General features: G+C 36.8%; 1 protein-coding gene across 2 annotated transcripts in view; it reads right to left on the reverse strand.

The window, feature by feature from the left end:
* trip4 (thyroid hormone receptor interactor 4) overlaps window positions 1-27,797 on the reverse strand; it is a 164,722-nt gene that overhangs the window by 91,185 nt on the left and 45,740 nt on the right. The window lies entirely within an intron of this gene.

The raw sequence follows: 27,797 nt of genomic DNA on the forward strand, positions 1-27,797 counted from the left end.
TTAAAATGCATATAGTAATTAAACATTCAGCAGTCAGAATATATATTTTTTACCAGTTCAGTGAAGTTCAAGTAAAAATTTCCTTGTTTAAATCAATGGAAATGCAACCACTAAGCTCCATTTCAATGTTTTGATCAACAGAACCAGAATGAACGATCTACAAGCCAATATTTTGTGTTGAGTAACACGCTACTATCATCAAAAACAAAGAAAATTACAGAGAATAAAAAAGCTGAAGATGCCATATAACGAAAATCTCAATATACCTAGGAATAGCTGAATAATAAGGCTTCAGTACATGGAAATGGCATACTGTGAGGCTCAAGGACCATTGTTCCTTCATTCTTATGTAAATCTCATGAGTGTTAAGTCTTGGTGAAAATCAGCCCAATCGGAACAAAACCCAGACTGTTATGTTGTACATGGGATCATTAATGTGTACACCCCAGGCAGCATTAGATTGGCCCCTATGTTTTCTAGTGAGATTACAACAATGATAACTGCATGATTTTAGCTTATATTAAACTTACTATGTATATGGGACTCTTATTTTAAAAATGGGAGATGGCATAATTGTATTTTCAATAGGAAGCTGACTTCTAGTGACAGTTATCATTTGTCACTGGTTTAGCGCGAATAGTTTACCGTGTACATATTGTGAAAACTTGTAATGAGGCAACAAACACTTGCAAACTGCTGAATATTAAATAATTTGCTGCATATTTCATTTTATCACAGTTCCGTGTTTTTTTTTTTTTTGTTTTGTTTTTTTTAAATGAAAGGATCTTGATAAGTGTAAAAAGTGCCATCTGAATATTATTTATTTATTTATTTTTTGCCAAAAGGTTAGTGTCAGGTATTTGATGTCTTTGTTGACTACTTAAAAACACTCTGAAATACTACCTCTCCACTCCCAACCCCCTCTTCCTCCCCCTTATACATGCAGATTACCTATTGCATTACTATAGACAAATTTGCAAATCGGCATGAAATCTCACTGTTTCACCTAAAATTGGAAAAGTATATATATTTTTGTTGTTTTATAAGTTTTGTACTTTTATCAGTATATTTTTTTGTTATTTATAACATAGGAGGACTAGAACACAATTATGTATGGGGTCAGTTTGATACTAAAAAACAAACAAACAAACATGGTTTGCTGGGCATGTATTGTCTAAAGGGACAGCGGCCACGGAATGGTACCAGACATTCATCCACAGTGATGTGGGGGCCTGGATTGTAAAGAAAGGGCCATCACTGGACCCACTTGTCCCATACATTCCGTATTGCTACAAGTTTGTCACGCTCTCATCTGCCCTGCCTTATTTCTTTGTCATTAAAGCATATAATACAGGAGAAAACATGGAATGTCTTCATGAGACATGGTGGCTTGAAATATTGACCTTTCAGTATCAGCATATCAAGGCCTTGCTTTTGCTTCTCCTTTGGAATTGTAAACACTTGCCAAAATGAGTAAACCAATGTAGGCTTGCAAATCAGTCACATCAAAGTTTTTCCAACTGTCCCCATAGACCCTCCTCTGCTCTAAGTTTGTCATTTCAAGAATATATTTTTCAATTAATGGTGTAATGAAAATCTGAAATGCTGATTTTTTGTCTTGAACATGACTGACAGCATATCCGGTGGGCCCTGGAACCATTTTGATGACATTAGCAGCACTAAATCTACCCTGTCGTTCAAGTGAGGGGTGGGACCATAAAAAATGTCCCATTTTTGGAAGGTAATGTGTCTGCTAGTGGTTGAGAGACAACAGGATGGTCAACACTAGGAGTCTCATTCTCATTTGAGGAGGATGCCCCATAATCAGGGTCTTCCTTGGGATTATCCTGTCTCAGACACATTCTCCTCTATGTCACTTTCACTGTCAAAAACCTGTGACAAAATCTTACTGACAGAAAACCTTTGCTTAGAAGCCATTTTCAATTGAAAGAGCTTAAACAGACAGCCCACAGAGCACAAAGAGAAACGGTTTAGAAGATTCTGTGCAAGCTTTTGTAGCTTTGCATCTACCCTGTGAACCATGTGAATTCTAAACCATGTGAATTATATTCCACCCAGTATTTTTAAGTTCTCATGAGAATTAGGATTCCCCCTACCACCATGCCATGTGAACTGTCAGTGGTTCTCGCAAAACTACAGGTATGGTTGTTTTAGTTATTTTTCATTATTATTTTTTTTATTATACTTAACATAAAATTTTAGTGCATATTATAAAATCATAGCATGTTATAGTGACCTCAACATCACCCAAAACAAATATGTGTACATTTTTTCGATTTCTTATGTTTTATATAACTAAAAGACCCTGGAGTAAAATTGACCCCAAAGAACACAGATGTTACAAATGTATATATGGCATTGAAAAAATAATATCATGTTAATTTTATGTTTACCAAGTTTCCCTCATTAAATTAGGAAAAGTAATTCAATCTGAAGCAAAAACACAATGTTATTTATATATACACATCCGTTAAACATTGAATGGGGTCAAATTGACCTCAAGGATAATAGGAGGGTTAAAAACTATTTGGATATTTGGAACCATCCATCCATCCATCTATCTATTTAACTATTTATCTATCTACACTCTCAGAAATAAAGGTACAAGAGATGTCACTGGGGTGGTACCTTTTTAAAAGGTACATATTTGTACTTAAGGGGTCCTTATTAATAGCTCAAGGGTACATATTAATACCTATGAAGTACAAAAGTATTAAAAAAAATTAGGTAATATATACCTTTGAGGTACCAATATATACCCTTTAAGTACAAATATGTACCTTTCGAAAAGGTACCACCCCAGTGACAGCTCTTGTACCTTTATTTCTGGAAGTGTACACACAGACACACACTGATTGTTGTGGACATCAAGTGTCTCTAAAAGCAACAAAACAATTTAACTACCCTTCACATTAGCAATCTCATAGCTATGTTGTTTTTGTAATCATGCAGCTTCTAAGAAGCAAAGCTATTTTATTGATTAGCAGCAACTGCCATATACCTTGAGGTGTCACTAGTTCAAAGTTCTAGTTCTGTAAAACTGAGAGTTTAGACCCCTACATTATTTGTTCCTAAAGGTCTGGCCAATGCAGCATAACATTTACAAAAATACTCAAATATGTCATCATGAAACCAGCTTTATTTAGAAACTGATTGAGACACATCAGAGTAAAGTAAAGCTAAGCAAAACAGTGCAGGGCGAATGAAAATTGGCCAAAAGAGACACTGGACCTTTTTCTTTTGTTGAATATAGGTTTATCTTGCAAAAGGCCAAAAATGCATGGAATTTTTGTTTTTTCTTTTATGCCAAAAATCATTAAAATGTTAAATGGGACAAAAAAAAATCACTTCCATGAGGGCTTTAAATACAGTTGTGTGGCAACAGTCTGTGAATATTAACAGCTTCTAATGGTTAACATTTATAAATTTTATATTTTTTAATATCACTTATAAAAATAGTCTGCAGAGACACTTCATCCTTTGTAGGTGTCATCAGAGAGGGAAAGCCCCCGCCCATTAGTGACGATCGCTCTCTCATTAGCATAAGACCTTAGTCTTGTTTTTGAATCTGCCACTATGCTAACAAACAGACATTTGCAGCTCCGCCCTCTTTTGAAAAGAGGGCTTTGAGCACAATCTCATTACAATTTAAAGCAACAGGCACGATTAGAATCAAAGCATAAAAGGGGCAGTTTAAAAGAGTTATTAAACATTAGGGGCTCTATTTTAACAATTTAAGCATAAAGTCTAAAGTGCATGGTGCAAAAGATTTAAAGGCACATCTGAATCTACTTTTGCCATTTTAAGGGCAAAAAAATATGGTTTGTGCCCCAACGCATGATATAACAGGGTTGTGCTTATTTTTTTAAATGAATTATGGGTGTGTTTTGAGCATAACGTGCATTAAATTAATCAGAGTCACATCTCCCATTCCTTTTAAGAGTAAGTTGCATCACGCCATGCGCATTTGCTATTTACATGGCGGACTTTGTAAGTAGAAAAACTGAATATTTCAATAGCAAGAAAACAGTTAAACAGACCATCTGCAGAGAGAGGATAAAGAACAAGCCTCCTCCATTCAACCGCTTTACTTTTTCTTTACTTTACTCTTTACTACTTTACTAATATGGAAAAGGAACGCACTGAATACATTCATTATTTAATTTCATTTGTTAAGTGCAGAGATTTGTTTGAAAACTATTTCTAAATTCAGTTCTAATTTCCAGCAAAGGATTAAATGAATAATAATAATGAAGTGTGGTCAAACAACTATATCCAAACACACGTCCTATTCTTATACCCCACATGATGATGCATACTTCTCCAAAACCCGACAGGTGGACAAATCTAAACTTGTTTTTATTAAAACAAATATAAATATGCATATAATAAATAATACTACTACTTGTAATAATAATAACCTTATACAAATGCAAATTGTCATGAATAAACTGAAAACTTTATTTTACATCTTGTAGAAAGATGCATTATAGGTCCCCTTTAAGTAAAAATCATGTTGCATGAAGATTTCCAGTCATTTTCATATTGTACATACATCAAAACTTTTTGGATTAGTAATGTGGATTGCCAAGGACTTCATTTAGACAACTTAAAAGGACATTTTCTCAATATTTTAATATATTTGAACCCTCAGTTTCCAGATTTTTCAAATGGTATATTTCAGTTTTTATGTGATGTTAAATCTCTGGTATCTGGTATTGTGGTCCATGGTCAGAAATAGAATCTAGATAGTTTACTGTTAGAATAACTACATGTTTAGCTATTAACGTTATCTAATAGCATTATCTAACAGCCCTTTCCACCACCTTCTACATCCAGTATGAAAGGGCCTTAAAGGGCACCTATGGTGAAAAATCTACTTTTCAAGCTGTTTGGACAGAAATGTGTGTAGGTATAGTGTATAAACTGTCATATTGGGGTGATATAAACACACCCAGTCCTTTTTTTTCAAATTTAACAACATAAAAACGGTGGACCAATTGGAGCAGTTTTCAGATCGTCCCCCCGCCCACCAATATTGATTGACAGCTGCGCGCATTAACATGTCCGGTAGTCACGTGTATAATCATATCATCAAGAGAGGACGAGCGCAAAGCAGCAGGGAACAAAAGGTGTGTTCAGTTCGCTAGGATCATATAGACACTTATAATATAGACACTTCGAACTATAATAAATAATCTGATGGGTGTTTTGAGCTGAAACTTTACAGACACATTCTGGGGACACAAAAGACTTATATTAAATATGAAAAAAGGGGTAACCTATGTGCCCTTTAATAATAATAATTCCTTACATTTATACAGCCCTTTTCTAGACACTTAAAGCGCTTTCAACATTGGGGGGAATCTTCTCATCCACCACCAGTGTGCAGCATCCACCTTGATGATGTGACGGCAGGGTATTGCGCCAGACTCAGCTGATTGGTTAAGAGGAGAGAGAGGGATGAAGCGATCATATTCCAATATGGGGATGGTTAGGAGGCTATTATGGACAGAGGCAAACTAGGCCAGGATGCCGGGGTTAAACCCCCACTCTTTTTCAAAGGACATCCTGGGATTTTTAATGACCACAGAGAGTCAGGACCTAGGTTTAACGTCTCAACCGAAAGACAGTGCTCACTGAGCAGTATAGAGTCCCCTTCACTATACTGGGACATTAGGACCCACACAGACTGCAGGCCTCACTAACACAACTTCAAGCAGCAACCTGGCTTTCCCATGTGGTCTCCCATCCAGGTACTGACCAGGCTCAGCCCTGCTTAGCTTCAGTGGGTGACTATGTGAAAGTTGCAGAGAGCTAGCTGCCGGCAATGTGTGTCTGCTCGAGTATGTGACCACAAATACCGAAACCTTTCTGATTTTGCATAACAGTTTATTTGTTTTTCAGTTATTAAATTCAATTTTGTGGAACTCTCACATGATTTTTTCCCTCTCACAAGCTGCACATTACTATCTTAACACCAGCATTGTAGTCTAGTCACCCTTCAAGTTTTGTCCTTTGTAGCATTCGGAAGGGCCATAAAATCGTATGGTTTGGTAGGAAAGGAAATCCGAATTGTCAATACAATTACTCTTTACATCGATCCTTAAAGTGACAGCAGCCTAATTTACCTGCCGTCTACGTCTTTACTGTTTAAAAGGCAACAAAAGAAAACTGAAAAATCACCCACTGATTTCCTGAATAGCTTCTGAAGCTTTGCTAAAACAAATCTGTCAACATTTACGTCATCCATCAAAAAGCTTCTATTTGGATTTCACGTTGAAAAGTCTCACAAAAACATGTTGATAAAAGAATTTTAAAGGGAAAAGAAATGACTGCAGAGTGCAAAGATTAAGTGTGTGGGCTAAGACTCATTTAAAAAAGGATGACAGATTGCATGATGGGCCGGTGGGAGGATTACTGAACAAAAGACTAAAAGCGCTATTCCTTGATAGCATCCTTGAATGCTCTGCCTCTCACAGACGTCTTATTTGTAAGAAAACCTTCATAAACCCTCTATATACGTCTAAAATTAAACCATGAACACAAGCAAGAGAGAAGTTACTTTGATATAAAAATAGCTAATCTCAATTCAAACCAACAACTCTCACAAAAAAAAAGAACCGTATAGGCACAATGGTGAGGATTTATATATACGGCTAATGTTAAGAATCTAATAATTTGGATCAAAGAACGAGCTCAAAAAAGGCTTCCCTTTCATCCTTTCATGGCTAATTGGGATTGAATGCTGCTGAACTGCACTGGCCGGTTCTCCCCTCCCCCCGGCGTGACAGTTTCAATACCTGACTAATTGAAAAGGCATGTCACATCCATATCCATCTACAGAATAAGGGCTTATATTCAAAAGCTTCAATCGTATCTCCAGGACGAGATACCATCTGAACATAAGTCATTAGAGTAATATTGTGGGTAACATATTTAGATCTATTGAAGACATGTGTAGCATGAAGCAGCCCGATGCAACAAAGCAATGTCAGCTTGTTCTGTTCATCGGTTCGTAATAAACATCAGAATATCCCGTTTGGAAGTCGAGGTTTCAAAGCAGGAATGTGGAGCTTATACATATGTTGTTCAGTAAAAATGCTTTTGTTTGAGTTGACAAGCTCTGGCTGAGGCAATGGTGTGAGCTTGTAATCTGGCAAAAATGTCAAGTGGTGACAGTGTTTGATGAAACTTATGTGGCTGGAAACATCTTTATGAAAAACACATACATTTTATTGAATAGTTACAGATAAATGATTAATTTTGTAATGATTAATTACAGTAATTAACCACTTTCACTAGCGCATACAAGTGTACTATTACATTATTACTATCATTAACTATTATAATAAGCCAAAACATTAACTTTGAGATGGTTTACATCTTTTTATTTAATATTTTTTTATTAGTTTTTGTCTTATTTCTAGTCTAAATATCTAAATATGTTTAAATCAAGAATAATTTTCTACACTGCAACAAAACACAATTGTTCCACACAATTCCTACATGTTGCCCCAACACAAATCGATTAAAGGGGTGGGCCACTACGATATCATATTTTAAACTTTAGTTGATGTGTAATGTAGCTGTGTGAACATAAACAGCATCTGAATGTAAGACGCTCAAAGTTCAATGCAAAGGGAGAACTTGGTTTTTACAGAGTTAGCTTAGCAAAGCCTACAATGAATGAATTTTGGAGACTACAAAAAATACTTCCGGGCCTGTGAGATCACAAACGTACTTTTACCGTGCACAAACACTGCGCCGCTAAGGGGCGTGACCAGAGGCGCTATAATGTTACAGCAGAGGGAGCTGAAATGCCATCCAAATGCTGCTATAATCACAGAGCTTCTTCTGTTTCTGTATTTGGGCTTCTAAAGGACACGACACAAAGACAGAAGTGCTTACAGTTCCATATTAATTATGTTCCAGAGAATTATAAAATACATAGCAAGCATGATTTCACCAAACACTGCTTCCAGAATCTCTTCCAGTTTAGTGCTGGATTTGGTTAAAATCTCATCAAAGAAGGAGCAGCTCCAACAAGCAGAAGCTGTGGCCTGTGAGTTTTTATTTGTTGAAATTGATCATGACATGCACAGTGTCTAGCCTTAACGGTATGTTGTAGCAAAGATGAAAACAATGGGAAATGCTGTTTGGCACCGCTAACGATTTAGCTACAAATTCATATTTATCAGTCAAACTGTTTACACAGCACAAAAGTGCGTGCTTGTACGGGTGTGACGTGGAGCCGATCCGCGAATCGCAGCCCATTATGACACATGACCAATCAGAGTCACTTGAGGGCGGGCCTTTCAGAGGGCCTTTATTTATTGTTTCTAAAACTCAGATAATCGACAAGACTTTGGTCAGGGAGTGTAGTTTGAACAAGCAGCAAAAGTCATTTTTCAAGTTTTCATATCAGGAAAAAACAAGTACATTTTAAGCAAGTTTTTCCCTAAAACAAGGAAAGTGAGGTGAGCAATATAAACTTACCCCAATGGCAGATTATTTTGCTTATTTGAATGAAAATCTCACTTAATTGGAAGCTGTTTTTCTTAAAACAAGAGCATTTTTTACTTGTCTTGAAACTTCTTGATTTGACATTTTGTTTAGATATTTGGGCTGGAAAAAAGACAATCACTTTAAATAAGAAATGTATTTATTTATTTATTTTTTTTTGTAGTGCACTACAGAGAGTGCGTTCATTGCATTAAAATCAACGGCAGAATCCTAATTTCATTGAATCAGTTATTCAGGATGATGAAACTGGCATGAATAATTCATTCAACAATCTGACGTGTTTCATGAGTTTTCTCATCTCACTGACCAGACAATCCTGACATCACAAACAACAGCTCATTGGACTAGAAAATTGTTTGGATAAAACGCCTAAACTCCGTTTTGTTCATTACACAAAGCTATACTGTATACTTTCAGAAGACTAGGAAAGACTACTCATGCAGGCCACCTTTATGACAACTTAAAGATGATTTTCCCTTCCACAGCACCCTTTTAAAACACCCTTTGTGTATTACGAAAGAAAGCCAACTCATGGGTTTGAAGCAATACAAATGTTGAAAAAAAACCAGACAATCTTCATTTAGATTTTTTTTTATTTTAATTCATTGATTTAAATAGAAAGTTTTTCCCAAAATGATTTTTTTTGTCAATAATTACTCAACTTTAAATGATTCCAAACATATAATACCTCAACTCATATCAAAACAGAAATTAAGACATTTTTGATCAAATCTGAGACTTCAAGAACATTGTCAAAATACTGCATGCGTCATCCTTGATTTAACTGAACTTTTATGAAGATATGGGAATACTTTTGTGCACAAAAAATAAAATAATAAAGAACTTTATTTGACAATTTCTATTCATAAGAGTACTATGTCACACTGCTGATGTATGCAGTGGGGAAAATAAGTATTGAACACGTCAACACTTTTCTCAAAAAACATATTTCTAAAGGTGCCATTGACTTGAAATTGAAACGGTTGACTTGTGCAGCTTAAAGACACCTCTAATATCTAGAATACAGTCGCATGCATTGCTCAGGTGTGATTTTTTTCACAGATTTCAACAAGTTTAAAAATCTTGATGGTTCTGTGGGTCTCGTCTTTCAAATCAGATCTTTATTTGGTATTTTCTATTGGATTCAAGTCAGGTGATTGGCTGGGCCATTCTACAGCCTGATTTTCTTTCTCTGAAAGCATTTGAGAGTTTCCTTGGCTGTGTTTTTGATCATTGTCTTGCTGAAATGTCCACCCTGGTTTCATCTTCATCATCCTGAAGGTATAGATGTTGGACTGAAGCAGCTGATATTAATTTACAATGACGAACAGCAAAGGGTTGCTGAATAACTTCTGAGGTATTGCAGCTGCTGTCTGGATTTTCACTGCCTTTCTACACCTCCCTTTCTTCATGTGTTCAATGCTTTTTTCCTGCGCCATTTCCTGGTAATGCAGATTTTAGACTGAAGCAACTGATATTAATTTACAATGACGAATGGCAGAGGGTTGCTGAATAACTTCTGAGAGATTTCAGCTGCCGTCTGGGCTTTTTATGGCTTTCTACACCTCCCTTCATGTGTTCAATAGTTTTTTTTGTGTCATTTCATTTTATTACACATAACTTCATTTGTAAACTAATTCGATTAGTTTTCTTTTCATATTTTTTTAATTTTTTATCCAACATCTGGTGAAAATTTCAAGTCAACAGCGCCTTTAGAAATATGTTTTCTGAGAAAAATGGTGACGTGTTCAATACTTATTTACCCTGCTGTATATATCTGATGTCTGTATATTTTGGTTTGAATAAGTTAGGCTGAGCAAAAACAAAAATAAAATAAAATTATTTTCTGTCTTCATTGAGTCATGAATATTTTGATAACTTTTTCAGTGAAAAAAACTGTATTTGTTATTAAAAGTGTCACTACCCTGTCAAAATTATTTTTAAGAGAATCATACATTTTTTTGGACATTTTATTGACAAATTCAGCTTGTATCACTGTGGTTAAGGTTAAAAAAAATGTAAAATGCTGGTTTAAAACTCATGATACAATTATAATGGCTTCATGACAATCATGTTTATAGCAGATTTATGACAAGTTTTGTTGTCTTGATAATGTCAAGCTGGGGCCAGACGGAATCTGCGGACTTTTTTTGCTATTTCTGCTGAGAATTTTTGTAAAAATCTGCGGATTTCTGAAAATATTACTTTACACACTGCATTGTACATGAATCAGATGAACATTTTCATATTAGTTAATAATATTACTGTTATTTGTTTTTTTAAAACGAATAAATATAGATTTACACACATTTATTCAAGTAAATAAACAGAATTAATGATGGGCTAAAAATCTGCGGAAATCTGCGGAATTCTGCGCACGCAGATTCTGTGTGGGCCTACTTATAACAACACTGTAATTGTGACATAAAATACTGTGTTTCATATGTACATTCAATGTGGTTCTTTTCTATCCTACAATAGTTTTTGTTGTATTTCTTTTTAAGTGTGTTCATTTTTTGCTCTGACAATGTCGCTATGTTTTCTATGGTTCTGTTTACTTTGTTATTTGCACAACAGCACAGTTGAGCTGTGTATAGTGTTAAGCAGGAGAAAACCTGTCCTGTATTTTATTTATCAAAGATTTTTTGCAGCTGTTTATTTGTAAACAGGGAGGGAAACCCCCGTGTTTGAATTATATTTTTTGCTTAAAAATTGTTTAATAAAGTTTTATTAAAGGCTTTGATTCTCAAGTAACCATTTATGGGAAAATACCGGATATATATCATATACCGTCATTCCACCTAAAAATACCGAGATATGATTTCTTGCCCATATCGCCCATCCCTATGTCAACATTGCCTTTAAAATGTCATAACTGAGCGAATGACACTTATAATCATGCATAATATCTCGTTCACATTTATGACCCATGTCATCTGATGATTATAAGTGTATTGTGGCAGTCTTATGAACACCCCCTTCAAGTAAAATGTCATTGAGTGTTTTTGCTGGTATAAGTTGTAAGTAAATCAAGCCCTTTGTTGTTGTTGTTTTTTAAACGGAGTGAGTCCATATTACAGTACCTTCTTGTGGGAACTGACAGCATGCCACAAATGCAGTTTAGACTGAGCTAAAATTGCATTTAACCCACAAAATTCCATTAAAACGGAAAACACAATGCAACAGCCCTTCGCCGAAGAGCATTTCAGACAGCTCACAACACCATGTCCGCATGTATTCCCAAACACTCAGCTAGTGGAGAGCAAAATGTGTCTGCAGCCACAACTATCTGCTGACAGGCTGCCAGATAAGTGGTAAGACATTATATTTTTCTCTAGGCTGGGATCCTGCCAGTGTATGAGCACGGTGATGAGAGATTCATATTGTCCAGTGCAGAGGAGGGCAGCAAAGGGTGAGCAGCCCTTGCCAGGGAACATTATAAGATTAGCGAGCAGACAGAGCACACCATAAGCCCCCCCGTGTCCCCAAACAAAGACAGCCTGGTGCTTTAACTAGCCAATGGAGCAATGAATCTGAGACTGGCTGTCTGCTCAGCACTGCAGAGCAACAGCCTTTCAGCTGATGTCCGCAATTAGATGGCCGAGGCAGGCAATCTCCTGCACTGTGGCGCAGTGGTAATAGGGCCGGCCCGCTTGGCTGCACTCAATCTCGGCCAAATAAAAAGGCTTCATTGGCACGGACGCCCTGATACAGGAGAAGCACTAAGGAAGAGGTCCTTAAAAAGAGAAAAGGGAATGGGAGGAAAAAAAAGACAAGGCTGTCAGGATCACTGCTTTCATGCTCCATTTCAACATGTTTAAATGTACTTCACTAGGACCTACCCTCGATGGAAAATAAAAAAGCTCAGCAGCCTTTTCAAAAAACAAAACAAGGAAGAAAAAAAGAAGCCTGTAAACCCCTGCAAGCCGAAGACCATCTGGGAGCTGTAGTGAGAAAAATGCCTGAGCAGCATTCCAGCTTCGTGACAGCTAACAGTGAATAAACCATGAAAAGCCAGAGAAGAATGAACAGCTTTTTCTGAGCTCTTACTGCTATTATTCCTCAATAATACTGATAGACAGACATATCAGACAGGCTGATTAATTGGCTGATGTTGTCATCCGCTGATAAATATTCCCATTTTGCCAATTAACAGAAGCGTTAGCTCTCTCTAATGTCAACACCGCCAGTCCTTCAAATTATTATTTTTTAATTCTGTCTAATATCTGCTGTATGTTAAGAAAGGCAGTGTAAAATAAGTGGTAGCTGAAATCAGAATTATTAAACCCGCTTTGATTTTTTTCTTTATTAAATATTTCCTAAATGATGTTTAACAGCAAGGAAATTTTCACAGTGTGTCTGATAATATTTTTTCTTCTGGAGAAAGTCTTATTTGTTTTATTTTGGCTAGAATAAAAGCAGTTTTGAATTTTATTTTAAGGCCAAAATTATTAGCCCCTTTAAGCTATATATTTTTTTTCGATAGGCTACAGAACAAACCATCGTTGTACAATAACGTGCCTAATTACAAAGTGTCTTGAAAAATACCTAGTAAAATATTATTTACTGTCATCATGGCAAAGATAAAATAAATCAGTTATTAGTAACAAGTTATTAAAACTGTTATGTTTAGAAATGTGTTGAAAAAAATCTCTCAAACAGAAATTGGGGAAAAAAATAAACAGGGGGGCTAATAATTCAGGGGGGCTAATAAATCTGAATTTAACTGTATGTGCTAATGTAGTTTTATAGACAAACAGCCTTGCTTTAAAAGGAGGCAGTAAAGAGAACATAAAAACAAGTATAGAGCAGTTATATGTTTCTTTTTTAATGATATCTGGTTATGAAATGCTCACTGACGCATCATGTTTGGTTTAGCCACAGTGGAGGTGAAATCAAAACTGAAATTATGTTATTCTTTTATGGCTCAATATGCATACATTGAGCTTTTTTTTTTGTTCATTGTGAAACATGCTTCATGTCATTGTCTAAAATATACTGTTTATAACAATGTAAACATGTTTTATTTACATGTTGAGTTGAATGTAAATTTTCTTTTACTGACTACTATCAACCAAATTCCTATTTCCATTTCTCAATTCCGTATTGAAGTCTAATGCTGTGTTCACACCAGACACGGAACGTGTGGATAAGTCTTGCTTTTCGCACGTAAATAGACGCGTGAACATTTTGAGTTTACTCGCTTCATTCGTGCGTCAAATTCACTGAACAATGGACGCGGATTCACATCATGGGCATGGCTGCTGCCTGCCTGGTGACTGTACTTTCGTAGTTAAATGGCTAACATGGATTATATTGAGAGAATAACTGTTTAAGTGCCTTATAAAGGCTGAAAAACAGCGTTGATTCATTTGGAGCTGTGTCTAAGTTCATTGGATCCTGTCAGAGGTCCACCCAGCTCTGCAAGTTCATCAACTCCTCCAGAAAGTACCTGAATGATGGAGGCTTTCAGCGGTGCTTCTGACTGAGCCGAGCCCAGTTTGATCAACTGTTGTCCGTGTCTGCAGGAGGATTTCCCCCTGGGACACCAGTAACAGGTTCTACGTCATAAGCACAAAAACCTTTTAATTGGTTATTGCGACACGAATATCCACTGAAGTTCAGAACGCGCTAAGTGCGTCAATAGCCCAAAACGCTCAACTCGCGCCGCTTTATTCACACGTATAGCGCCGCAGGATGTCTATTCGTGTCTTTGCATTGACTTAACATGTAAATCAATCGCGCTTGATGCTTTTTCCGCATCTGGTGTGAACTCAGCATAAGGGCCCTATCATATACTCGGCGCAATAAGGCGCAAGACGTGTTTGGCGTGATTTGTTGCTATTTTCAGACCAGCACAACCCTAATTTTCACATTTTGCGGCATGTTGTTTAAATAGCAAATCCATTTGCCCCACTTTGAAGACTCATGGGTGTGCTGGTCTATAAAGCAGGTGTGTTAAGGCGCATTGTTGGCGCTTTGCTATTTTGAGGAACTGAAATAGACTGCACCACTGACCAACTGAAAGCTGGTCTAAAGTCTAGCACAGAGCGCATTAGTTTTACACCTATGCAGGTTCAAAATGCTTACACATTGCTTAATTCAAACAGGATGTACAGCAATACACAAATATCTTTACATATGAAAAAAAATTAAGGATTAAAATGTTTCAAAAATTAGTATTTTCTACATAAATATAAAAATCAGTGCCTCATTTCAAGGAGGTTTTTTTTCAGTTTATTCATGACAATTTGCAGTTGTATAATGTTATTATTATTAGCAGTATTATTTATTATATGCATATTTATATTTGTTTTAATAAAAACAAGTTTAGATTTGTCCATCTGTCGGGTTTTGGAGACTTATGCATCACCATATGGGGCATAAGAATAGGACGTGTGTTTGGACATAACTCAGTTTGCGTACAAAACTGTTTCCTTATCCACGAAAGTACAGGAGTAAAGTAAAAAGTTAAAGAAAGTAAAGAGGCCGAATGGAGGAGGCTTGTTCTTTATTTTTGTTCTGCAGATGGTCTGTTTAACTGTCTTCTTGCTAGTGAAGCGTTCACTTTTTCCACGTACAAAGTCCACCATGGAAAAATGCAACCGAGTCTTAAAGGGAATGGGAGAAGAGACTCTGATTGGTTTAATGCACATTATGCTCATAACTCAATAAGAGAATAAGCACAACCCTGATAGACCATGCACCGGGGCGCAGAATGTATTTTTCCATCCTTAAATAGGAAAAGTGGATTGGGACACGCCCTTAATGTTTTTGTACCATGCGCTTTAGACCTTGCACCTAGATCATTAAGTTTCATAATATATTTTTATAACACTTTTGTTTAGGGATCAACTGTTTTGAAAAAACATCAACAATCATTTTTTGAGTGAATGGTGTAGCAATGAATCAAGCCCTTTTAAATCAAGCAGCCTTCTGTTGGTTAACACAAAGCTATGAAGCAGTTTAAGGGGCCACAGATCACATATCACACATATCGCGTCAAACCACATGGAAAACATGAGGCATGGCACTTCCTTTACCAACTTTAACAATTCACAAACGCTTCACTCCCCATTCGAATACACATGCCCTGCAATTTCATTAAAAAAAAAACTTGAGCATGCATGGAAGAAGCAATATGTGAATAAAAAAATGGCATCAAGTTCAAATGTTATCATTCTTTTATCCGAAGAATGATCACATACCTTTACATTTTATGATAAAAATTACCCTTTTTTCACTCTCTATTCTTTATTTGCTCATCACTTTGCTAACTATCAATATGTAATTGGGAAAAATTCTTTTATACAATGACTTGATACATTTTTAATATATATATTGGTGAAATTAAACATCAATAATAATTTTAAAATCATGACGACATGATTACACATTAAGTATAATAAAGCTAATACAGTGCAAACATTTTAAATGCTTTTCTTTGGAGTTATTTTTTTTTTTAGCAAATGAATAAGATGTGGACCCTGAATGACTTGCTTAAGGTAAACGTAATCTTTACTCAGTCCTTAATTGAGTGATTACGTGAGATGTGAAAGGTTAATTCATGTTTATTTGGTGCTATAACTAGTATAATAATGTGTAAGCCCACACTGAATCTGTGCTCGTTGTTTTTTTTCAAGGTCATCATTCAATCTATTTACTTATGTAAATGTGTGTACATTTACTCAGTTTTTCCACAAATTTCAGTATATTGTCGAAAAATATGCAAAAGTTGCTCTAACTGAATTTTGGATGTAAACATTAAACAAAGTTCTCTTTTTAACTATTCTGCATGAAGAGATTTTGTTTTTCTTTTTACAAAACTACTTGCAGAAATAGCAAAAAAAAGAAAAGAAAAAAAAAAAAGGTCAGCAGATTCTATGTGGCCCTGGAAAATGAGTAAAGAACAATCAAATTCTTTGCATCAGATTTTGAAGAAATTCCCAGCTTTAGGCAATCTTCGACATGCAAATCTGTACATCCAACTTGAAATCTGGAAAGGAAGGAAGGGAAACATCTTGCCCTCACAATAAATTGGCATTGCCAACGAAATTGCTTTATTAACATAAATAATGAACATAGATTATAAAAATTTACTTTAAACCAGATTTTTAGGAGTGAAAAAATGTACAAATGAAAGGAAAAAAGTGTTAAAAAAAAGTGTTTTATATTTGTCTGATGTAGTGTTCACACCAGACGCGGCATGCGCAGAAAAAAATCATGGTATTGACCTGAACGTTTTGAGATTACTCGCTTCATTCTAATTAATTTAGTTGTGGTAATTTATTAGCCTCGTTATACTGAATGTTTAACAGAACAAAAGACAAATGCAATTAATAAACTTTAAATCTTCAATTGTTAAGCTTTGCGATTAATCTACAAGCTCCTGGTCAACAATATGTCATACATGACATTGTAAATACAGCAATGTGACTATTGCTGATGCACAGATTGCGATATCGATGCTGAAACGAGATATTGTAAAGGCCTAATTTCAAGATTATGATACTGGTAAATAACATTCTAAAACTGGTTTGGTGGTGCTCAAACCAAATCCATTAAGAGGCATATATGTATATTTACTCAGTTTTTATATTAATTTCAGTATTTTTGTTGATAAATATGCAAAAGTTTAGATAATTTACGTACAATACATACTGTAAAATAATATGTTTTAGTGAATGTGCTATATGAAAACGGTGAATTTTAGATCTAAACCTTAAATAAAAGTTATCTTTTTTATTTTGTGTGTTTTTCCATCTCCTACATTTTTTAAATCATTTTAAATAAATTCGCTAATTTTATTTCTATACAAAATTCTTTGCAGAAATAGCAAAAAAGGTCAGCATATTCTGTCTGGCCCCAGAATATGAGTAATGAACAATCAAATTATTTCCATCAGTAATTCCCAATTTTAGGCAATCTTCAACATGCAAATCTGAACATTCAACATGAACTCTGCATGGAGAAAAACTTCTCGCCTTCACAATAAAAATTTGGAATCGCCAATGGAATCGCTTTAAGGTTGATTTATACTTCTGTGTCAAGCGTGCGCGTATGGTCTGGCACAGCCTTTGCACAGTCCATAACCCTCGCCGTGGCTGACACCGACGCGCACCTCTCAAAAAATGTACTTATAGTCACAACAGCGTGTAGCGCAAGCTCTGTGATTGGTTGGCTTGGTAGTTGTGATGAGTGTGGGTGGTGCTTATAGCCGTGAACCCAATGGGTCGAGTCCTGTGAAAAGAGCTCCACAGGGAAACTTTTGTTTTGCGTTTAGTTTTAACGTCTTAGTTGTTGCACGTCTGCCGGTTAACCCCTACTAATGTGTGAGCTTTAGCTACTTGCAGATTAAGGTAATAACCAGAAAAAACAAAACACCCATGAAGAAACTCGACACAGAGGAACATAAAACATTTTGTCAGCTAGCATTTTGTAAGTGTAACCCAAACAGTACACAGAAGTATAAACGCATGTCTATGCGCAAGGCAGGCGCCTTGAGTCCCGCCGATCACTCAACACGCCATCCTTTAGTCTCCAAGAAGGAGAAAAGTCTCTGCAGGAGGTAAAGGATATTGCACTACATTGAAGAAATACCTGAATGTGAATATGGTTTTCTCATGTTGTCAAGTTTTAATAAAGAGATGATTTTCGAGTGTTGCTACAAAGTCAGATCTAGGTTTGGTTTGAGACCAATGCTGAAACCACAGCAGGCCAAAACCATTCCAGACAAACTGAAACATTTCAAATGTGGTTATTCATATTTATGACAGGAAAAGCTGCTCGGTCTCTCTCTCTCTCTCTCTCTCTCTCTCTCTCTCTCTCTCTCTCTCTCTCTCTCTCTCTCTACCATAGAAGGGTTCTGCAGTGATTAATATTTAAATATACTGCTTCACACACAAACACAACTGGTGTCAAGTTGGAGCGCAAATTAATTATACAGCACTGTCCAACACTGCCACTAGTGTTTTTACATAATTTATGTCTCAGCCACAAGAAAATTCATGTCCGGCTATTACCACTTCACATGCTGCCACTATGTCAATCAAGCTGATGGTAACCGCTTGCCTTAATGCATACTGAACAGGTAATGTACCTCTCAGAGGAAGTGGCACAAAACTTCCAGGAGCAGCTGGGCAGCGGCCCGCAGGGGGAAAAACCATCACTGTAATGCATTGATTGGCCTCATTTTAAAAGAGTCACTGAATCAGGCTCCCGCTGAAAACGCATAAGCAAAATGAAACACTAGCGGGCTTCTAAAGGAGCCAGAGCTGGCTGAATTGCAGGTTCTCCGTTAGCATTCCACAGACCTTCACTTACTGAAAATCGTGGCTTAGTGAATGGAGGGGGAAAAATGAAGTTTCACAAGACGATGATAGATTTTATGAGGTCATTTATTTTGGTGGTAAGATTTATGTAGCCTAAATGTTTTGCTCAGTTTCAGGCTCCTGAGCTTTGCCTATGACTTCACCTTTGAGAACAAACCACAAGCAACTAGAAAACAAGGTCGCCTAAGAATCAACCAGACAAAGAAACACACAACCCCATGTCCACTATGGCTGCAAGATATTGGAAAATTACATTGCTTTATTTAGTTTTTCAGCAATATACGGTTGAAGTCAGAATTATTTGCCCCCCTGTACATTCATTCATTAATTTTCTTTTCAGCTCAGTCCCTTTATTAATCTGGGGTCGCCACAGCGGCATGAACCGCCAACTTATTCAGCACGTTCCACGCAGTGGATGCCCTTCCAGCCGCAGGCCCCCCTGTATATTTTTCCCCAATTTCGGTTTAAAGGAAGAACATTTTTGTCATCTTGTAGAAGTTTAAAGTGACATTTAAAGGCTTAACTAGGTTTATTAAGTTATTTAGGCAAGTCATTGTATAACAATGGTTTGTTCTGTAGACAATTGAAAAAAATAGCTTAAGGGGGCTAATAATAATAATAATAATAATAATAATAATAATAATAATAATAATAATAATAATTCCTTACATTTATAAAGCACTCAAAGCTCTTTACACATTTTTTGGGGGAATCTCCTCATCCACCGCCAGTGTGCAGCATCCACCTGGAATATGCGACAGCAGCTATATGCGCCAGACTGCCACACCACCTCATTGGTGGAGAGGAGTCAGAGTAGTGAAGCCAATTATGATATGGGGATGGTTAGGAGGCCATGATGGACAGAGGCCAGTGGGCAAATTTGGCAACTATGCCAGGATCTTTTTCGAAGAACATCCTGGGATTTTTAACAATCACAGAGTCAGGACCTCAGTTTAACATCTCATCCAAAAAACGGCACTCAGTAGTATAGAGTCCCCATCAATATACTGGGCTTTAGGACCCACACAGACCGCAGGTTGAGCTGAGCACCACCTACTGGTCTCACTAACACCACTTCCAGCAGCAACCTAGCTTTCCCATGTGGTCTCCCATCCAGGTACTGACCGGGCACAGCCCTGCTTAGCTTCAGTTGGTGACCAAGTTGAAGAGAGCTAGCTGCCAGCATCATATTGACCTTAAATTATTCAAATGATCAAGAACAAATCAAAAGAGCATTTAGGGCTAGAATTTCCTATACAACAGACAGAGATTATCAACATGGATGGGAGTCATAGGGTGAAGCTTTAATCATATAGCACAGACTAAAATACCATTATTGGGAGATTAAGAATCAACATTGATTTGTTAAAATGAAGATAAATATAACTTGAAGTTTCATTTAATTAGGATTAACCCAATTTTAAGCTGGTGTTTTTGTCTAATTTTGTCTAAAACAGATTTTCAACCAACAGCAATCAAGGTACTAATGGAAACCCTATCTTATGTGAGAGGTGTCAAAATAGCAACACGGGCAAGATGTTGGCATGATTTGTTGCTATTTTCAGACCAGCACAACCCTAATTTTCACATTTTGCACCACGTTGTTTAAATAGCAAATCTATTTGCACTACTTTGTGGACTCATGGGTGTGCTGGTCTATGAAGGTGGTATGTCAAGGTGCATCGTTGGCACGTTGCTATTTTAAGGAATTGAAATAGGCTGCATCACTAACCAAGTAAAAAAGCTGAAAGCAAAAAGGCTGGTCTACAGTCCAGCACAAAGCGCATTAGTTGTGTGCCTATGCAAGTCTGAATGCTTAATACACACAGAATGTACAGCAATACACAAATATCTTTACAAATAAAAAAATGTAAAGGATTAAAATGGTACAAAATTATTATTTACAACACATATATAAAAAAAAAATAATTACCTCCATGCCTTCTTCATTTCCGAAGGGCATTTCTTCAGTTTATTCATGACAATTTGCATTTTTATAATAATGTTGTTATTATTATTAGCAGTATTATTTATTATATGCATATTTATATTTGTTTTGATGAAAACAAGTTTAGATTTGTCCACCTGTTGGGTTTTAAAGATGTAGGCATGAGAATAGGACGTGTGTTTGGATATAACTCTGTTTTTTGACCACACTTTATTATTATTGTTCATTTATTCGTTTGCTGGAAATTAGAACTGAATTTAGAAATAGTTTTGAAACAAATCTTTGCGCTTAAACTAAATTAAATATGTAGGTTAATAGATGTCTTCAGTGGAGTGCATACAACACCGCTTCCCCCTCCAGGAAAGTAAAGGAGTAAAGTAAAGAGTAAAAGTAAAGAGAAAGTAATGAGGCCTATTGGGGGAAGCTCATTCTTTATCCTCATGCTGCAGATTGTCTGCTTAATGGTTTTCTCGCTAGTGAAGCATTCACTTTTTCCTCTTACAAAGTCCACAATGTAAACAGCAAATGCGCCGTGGCATGATGCAACTGACTCTTAAAGGGAATGGGAGATGAGACTCTGATTGGTTCAATGCACATTATAGACAAAACACACCCATAAGTCATTAAGAGAATAAGCACAACCTTGTTAGACCATACGCTGCGGCCCAAACTGTATTTTTCCATACTTTTAATAGCAAAAAGTGGATTCTGACATGCCTTTGATGCTTTATCACCATGCGCTTTAGACTTTGTGCCTAGATCGTTAAAATAGAGCCCCGTAAGTTTGATAAATTAAGTTTGCAATGTATTTGCAAAGCATTTGTAAATCTGTGTTTGCTTACTTATACTTTGGGGTTTATGTCAAAAACTTAAAGTGCATGTTTCCGTTTACCATTTTGAGGTTACTTTGTGGGCAGTGTGGATGTTGGCCAAATGTTCTATGCCGATGTTCATGTTTGAGTTATGCATCTGTCTGAAACTGACTTTTGTTGAGTCCACTTGGAGGTAAATTTTGCACAGAATGAATCTGCTTCATTAGCCCCCCATCCAAAGAATCCTGTGGATTAATCAGTAATCAACTCAAAAAGTCAAAATTGCTAAAATGGACTTGTCTATCAATTCTGAACCCAAATGCTACAAATCTAGCATATGTAGAACTTTATATTTCTTTCAAGACATAATAGCTGCTAAACAGGATACACAGCAAACCTCAAGCCTCTGAGAGGCTTTGACATCGAAACTCAATAAAAATCACTACTTGGTTTTACTCAAGAGCGTTATTAAAGTGTAGGCTTTCCGTCTGGATCAAAGCTCAGCATGAAATTCTGCGGTTAAACTTAATGCACTTCAGAAATAAATCTTATCAGCCCCACAAATCTCACTTCGTCTGTCAACATGGGTCTAGTCAACAAGATTTGGGGCAGTGACAACAGCACAATGAGCAAACGTTCCTCATTCAGAGAACTCAAAATGAAACAAGAGATTTGTTTATGAGTGTGTCGGTAAGTAGACATGAATGTTTGCTTTGATTGAGGTTCTGGACGCCAGCCCATCTATGTCTACAGGAAGCCATTGCCCCGTGGTGAACTTACAGTTGCTCCCACAAAGTCCCATAAGAGGGAGACTAACTGGCCACAAGAGGATCCCTTTCATCCAGATCCCCCCTGGCTATACCGACACCTCATTAAACAGACCTGGAGAAACCACGAGGAAAGAGCAGGGAGGGTTCAGCCAGAACACGATCAGGGAAACAGCAGAACAAGTCCCGGTTCTGCAGGGCAGTTCATTAGGGAATCCCTTAAAAGAGGAAGGTGTTATTCTGAAGAATAGGGCTTACGAGGGTGCAACATCCCTTCCCGTAAAAAAAGGTGCAACCCTGACAAGAAACAGGACAGAGGATGAAAGCAGGATGGTGTCTTTGATCCATGAGTGTGGGGTTGGCTTAGAGGGACATGCGTACCCAGAATAACACAGTTGAGTTTGTACATTCTGACCCACGAAACCCTCAGCGGGTCTCTCCGCTCAGCCTGTCAGGAAGACGGATGCCTATGGAGCAGCGCTGCAGTGTATGGCTGACGAGGTGAGCTCCGCACAGCCTGTGTCTTTCTCTGACTGACAGCTTTTGGCTCCCGACCGTAGGCCGGCTGGGATAAGGGAGGGGAATGTCAGATGCATTAACACCGCCTCAATTCAGTAGCTGAGGCGCAGGCTGACACCTGCCACTTCCGTCGGGTGGGGGACAGGGCCACGGTTCTTTAACACACCCAGCTGAGCACCTGCTGGACTCCACACGGCCTCCATTCATGAGGGCAAGTGAAAAACGACCCCTTGCTGACCATAACAACGATCTTTGAGGAAAAAATCATTTGGTCAACTGAAACAAAATTGATGGAGGACAAAGCACCACCAATTGATCTTAAGACTGATGTGGAGTAAAGGCCGTAGATTAATTGCTTCATTAAAAGCTTTGTCTGAGATAACAAGCATAGATGTTTTTGGTCAATGAAAAGGTTTCCTTTACATATAATTAAATTTCACACGTTCTGTGATAAAAATGGATCTGTATTTCTGAAATTTCTTTTCACATTTGTGTGAAACATACCCATTTAAAACCCAAACAGCTTCTTTTCATTTAATTTCATCATGATAATCATTTAATTTCATATGATACATTCTAGATAAAAATGTATCTGTATTCCTGAAATTTAATTTTCTATTTGAGTGAAAAAGACAACCCTAGAAGGCAAAAGTACACACACATCCTTTACTAGGTAGAAGTACAGGTACTCATGTTTAAAACGACTATGGTAAAAGTTGAAATACTGACTACAATTTTGTACTCAAGAAAAAGTAAAGAAGTACAGCCTAAAAAAATGTACTTAAGCAAAAAGCACCCATTACTACTACATGTTTTAGTTTCACTAGGTAGGTAAATATCCCCCATGTATCATCATCCTGAGGCAAAGTTTTGCAGCTGTTGGATCAAAAACAACAGCTGCCATTCCTGTTCATACACTGTAAAAGTAATTCTGTAGGCCTGTCTTATACATTTTACACTGAAATCTGTCCAAAATATTTAGAATTTTTTGAATTTTATATTTGAATATTTTTATTGAATATATTGAAAATATATATTTTCTTTTGTTAAAATAAACACTTATCATATTTGACTGCAATTCCAAAATGGATTAAATTCTTTTATTATGACAATGTGAAATTTTTTTTTTAAATTGTAGCAATTTTTTTTACAATTAAATAAAAAAAAAAACATGTACATAAGTATTCACAGCCTTTGCCGTGAAGCTCTAAATTAAGCTCAGGTACATTCTGTTTCCACTGATCATTCTTGAGATGTTTCAGCAGCTTAATTGGAGTTCACCTCTGGTAAAATCAGTTGATTGGACACGATTTGAAAAAGCATACACCTGTCTAAGACTACGTTCACACTGCGAGGCTTAGTGCTCAAATCAGATTTTTTTCTCAGATCTGATTTTTTTGCATGGCTGTTCACACTGCTCATAAATGTGGCCAATATCAGATTTGCAGTGTGAAAAGATCCTGTTGCTAAACTGACCCGCATGCGCAAAAGTACAAATACTGACACCATAAACTGTCTAATTATGCACACAATGTGAATACTGTATGAAGTAAGCACGTTGTCAGATCATGCTTAAGATTATTACTCTTTTCACAGACAACCGAGGTGTATTTCATGAACTATAAAGGGTTGTTCTGCTACTACTAATGTGTATTTCGCCATTTGAGACCTAAAATAGATCTCTTGTGATTGAAAACACTGATCATTTGTGATGTATGACAACTGCAGTGCGTGGCACTGACCAGCGGTGTAGTGAACTCATAAAGGGTTAATGAGCAGCCGCAGACTGAACTGTGAAGGCGGAGTTGGTTTGTCTCCGTTTGCAGAGTTATTTCATTTTACATTATTATAAACAGCAGACACGTGCAGAAGGGGGGTTTGGGTGCTCGAGCACTTTTTTCTCTCGAAGAGAAAGTTCCCCCTCCTTTGCACACGGATCCCCTATCCGCAACAACCACGACGCTTCAGCTTTGCGATCAACCCGTGCCTCAATCGTTAACCAGATAACAGTTAACAAGCATCCGTTTTGCCTTCAAAATTTTATTCAACATGAACAACCAACTTTTTGTGGTACAGTAATCGCCCTGTGTGCCATTCTACTATGCTGCTGAGGAGTAGATGATGTTTGCAGCACAGAATGATGACGCATGTCGCTCGAAGATTATGTAAAAGTTACATGAAATCCGACATAAGCGTTCAGACTCCATTCGCATTGCAAAACATCAGGTCTGTGTCTGATTTAAGACTACATATGAAAGTGGCACAGATCTGACCTGAAAAGATCAGATTCCATGTGGTTTGGGCTGTTCACACTGTCATCATGAGGGGGAAAAAAATCAGATTCGGGCCACATTTGCCTGCAGTGTGAACGTAGCCTAAGATCCCAGGGTTGATAGTGCATGTCAAAGCACAAATCAAGCATGAAGACAAAGGAATTGTCTGTAGACCTCCACGACAGGATTGTCTTGAGGCACAAAGCTGGGGAAGGTTATAGAAAGATTTCTGCTGACCTGAAAGTTCCAATGAGCACAGTGGCCTCCATCATCCGTAAGTGGAAGCTGTTTGGATCTACCAGGTCTCTTCTTAAAGCTGGCCAGCTATCTAAGCTGAGTGATTGGGGGAGAAGGACCTTAGTGAGGGAGGTGATCAATAACCCGATGGTCACTCTGTCTGAGCTCCAATGTTCTTTTGTGGAGAGAGGAGAAGCTTACAGAAGGACAACCATCTGTGCAGCAATCCAGCAATCAGGCTTGTATGGTAAAGTGGCCAGACAGAAGCCACTCCCTGCCTGGAATTTGCCAAAAGGCATCTGAAGAACTCTCAGACCATAAGAAATAAAATTCTCTGGTCTGATGAGACTAAAATTGAACTCTTTGGAATGAATTCTAGGCGTTACATTTGGAGAAAACATGGTGCATGGTGGTGGCAGCATCATGCTGTGGGGATGTTTTTCAGCAGCAGGAAACTGAAAGACTAGAGGGATAGAGGGAAAGATGAATGCAGCAATGTACAGAGACATCCTGAATGAAAACCTGCTTTAGATTGCTCTTGACCTCAGACTGGGGCGACGGTTCATCTCCCAGCAGAACAATGACCCAAAGCACACCGCCAAAATATCAATGGAGTGGCTTCACAACAACTCTGTGAATGTTCTTAAGAGGCCCAGCCAGAGCCCAGACCAAAATCTTTTCGAACATCTCTGGAGAAATCTGAAAATGGCTGTACCCCGTCACTTCCCATCCAACCTGATAGAGCTTGAGAGGTACTGCAAAGAGAAATGGGTAAAAATTCCCAAAGACAGGTGTGCCAAGCTTGTGGCATTATACTGAAATTGACTTGAGGCTGTGATTGCTGCCAAAGGTCCATCAACAAAGTATTGAGCAAAGGCTGTGAATACTGATGTACATGTGATTTTCAGGTTTTTTTTTATTTTATAAATTTGCTACAATTTCAAAACATCTTTTTTCACATTGTCATTATAGGGTATTGTGTGTAGAACTTTGAGGAAATAAATGAATTTAATCCATTTTGGAATAAGGCTGTAACATAAGAAAATGTGGAAAATGTTCAGCGCTATGAATACTTTCCAGATGTAGTGTACATATTTTATATTCACATAAATGTATTGTTTTACTTCTCTTTGACTGATTATAATATAATATAATATAATGTAATATAATATAATATAATATAATATAATATAATATAATATAATATAATATAATATAATATAATATAATATAATATAATATAATCTCCTAATCTTTGTAAGTACAAGAAAAAAATATCTGTTTTTATTTTTTTACATACAGTAAAAGACTTCCTGAGAACAGAGTTTTGCTACATTCTTGCTGTGTTCTGAAGCCTATTTAATCAAATGTTAGACTGTACGTTAGAATGTTAGCATGCTAACATTTTTTGCTTTAAGTTGATTTTGCCTTGGGCCCTCCTGCCTTACAAAACACTGTGTCTGTCTATATTTAGCACTTCTTATGGTCATATGACATGGGCCAGCTAAATATGTCAGGGGTATTTTAGGACAAGCATTATAAAAATACTGAAAGCATTTACTAAATAAGAAACGTGAGTATCGATCACATTGATATTGATCACATTGATACTGCTGTATTGATGTGCCAATTAATAATCTTTGCTACTCCAAGAATGCTTTTAGATTCTCAACATGTCTCTTTTCTTAGTATGAAATGTTGTCTTTGCACAAAATAAAAATAAACTAGGACTGCACAATAAATCCATTAAGGAAAAGCTATAATTATCATGCTTTTTTTTCCTTTTAGTTTTTTTGATTCAACGTGACTAATAATCACATAATTTCACAGAAGATTTATTTCAGATACTTGACTGAACTTATGAAGTGAGTTTGGAGTAAAAACATGTCATTAAACATGGTATTTTAACATACTTTCAGATGGAGTAGCAACACAGAGCCGTAGATCACCGAGAAGTGACACAAACAGCTGTCAAATTTCAAAATGACTCATACTGATTAAATCATCTGCAATTTTTGTGTAGCTTGGCAGTGAACTATTGCTCTGTGCAATACACATGGCTACATCTGAAAGCAGATTCTGGAGATTTACAGCTGATAGATAGATAGATAGATACAGCTGAACCGGCTTTACTGACAAAATGTACAAGAAAATGACCACAAGTACTATATTATACAATAAACACTGCTGTTCCTAAGTGCCGCAAAATACACAAAAAAAATTTGGGGAAAAAGTGAATTAATTCAACCCATATAAAAAAAAAAACAATAAAGTTATTTATATAGTAAAATTATGCTATTTTTGAACACTACCATAGTAAATTGTATTACACTGTATACACACACAAAAAGATGTCTGCTGCT

Source organism: Danio aesculapii, chromosome 7 (genome assembly GCF_903798145.1).
Source record: "Danio aesculapii chromosome 7, fDanAes4.1, whole genome shotgun sequence".
NCBI classification, from domain to species: domain Eukaryota; kingdom Metazoa; phylum Chordata; class Actinopteri; order Cypriniformes; family Danionidae; genus Danio; species Danio aesculapii.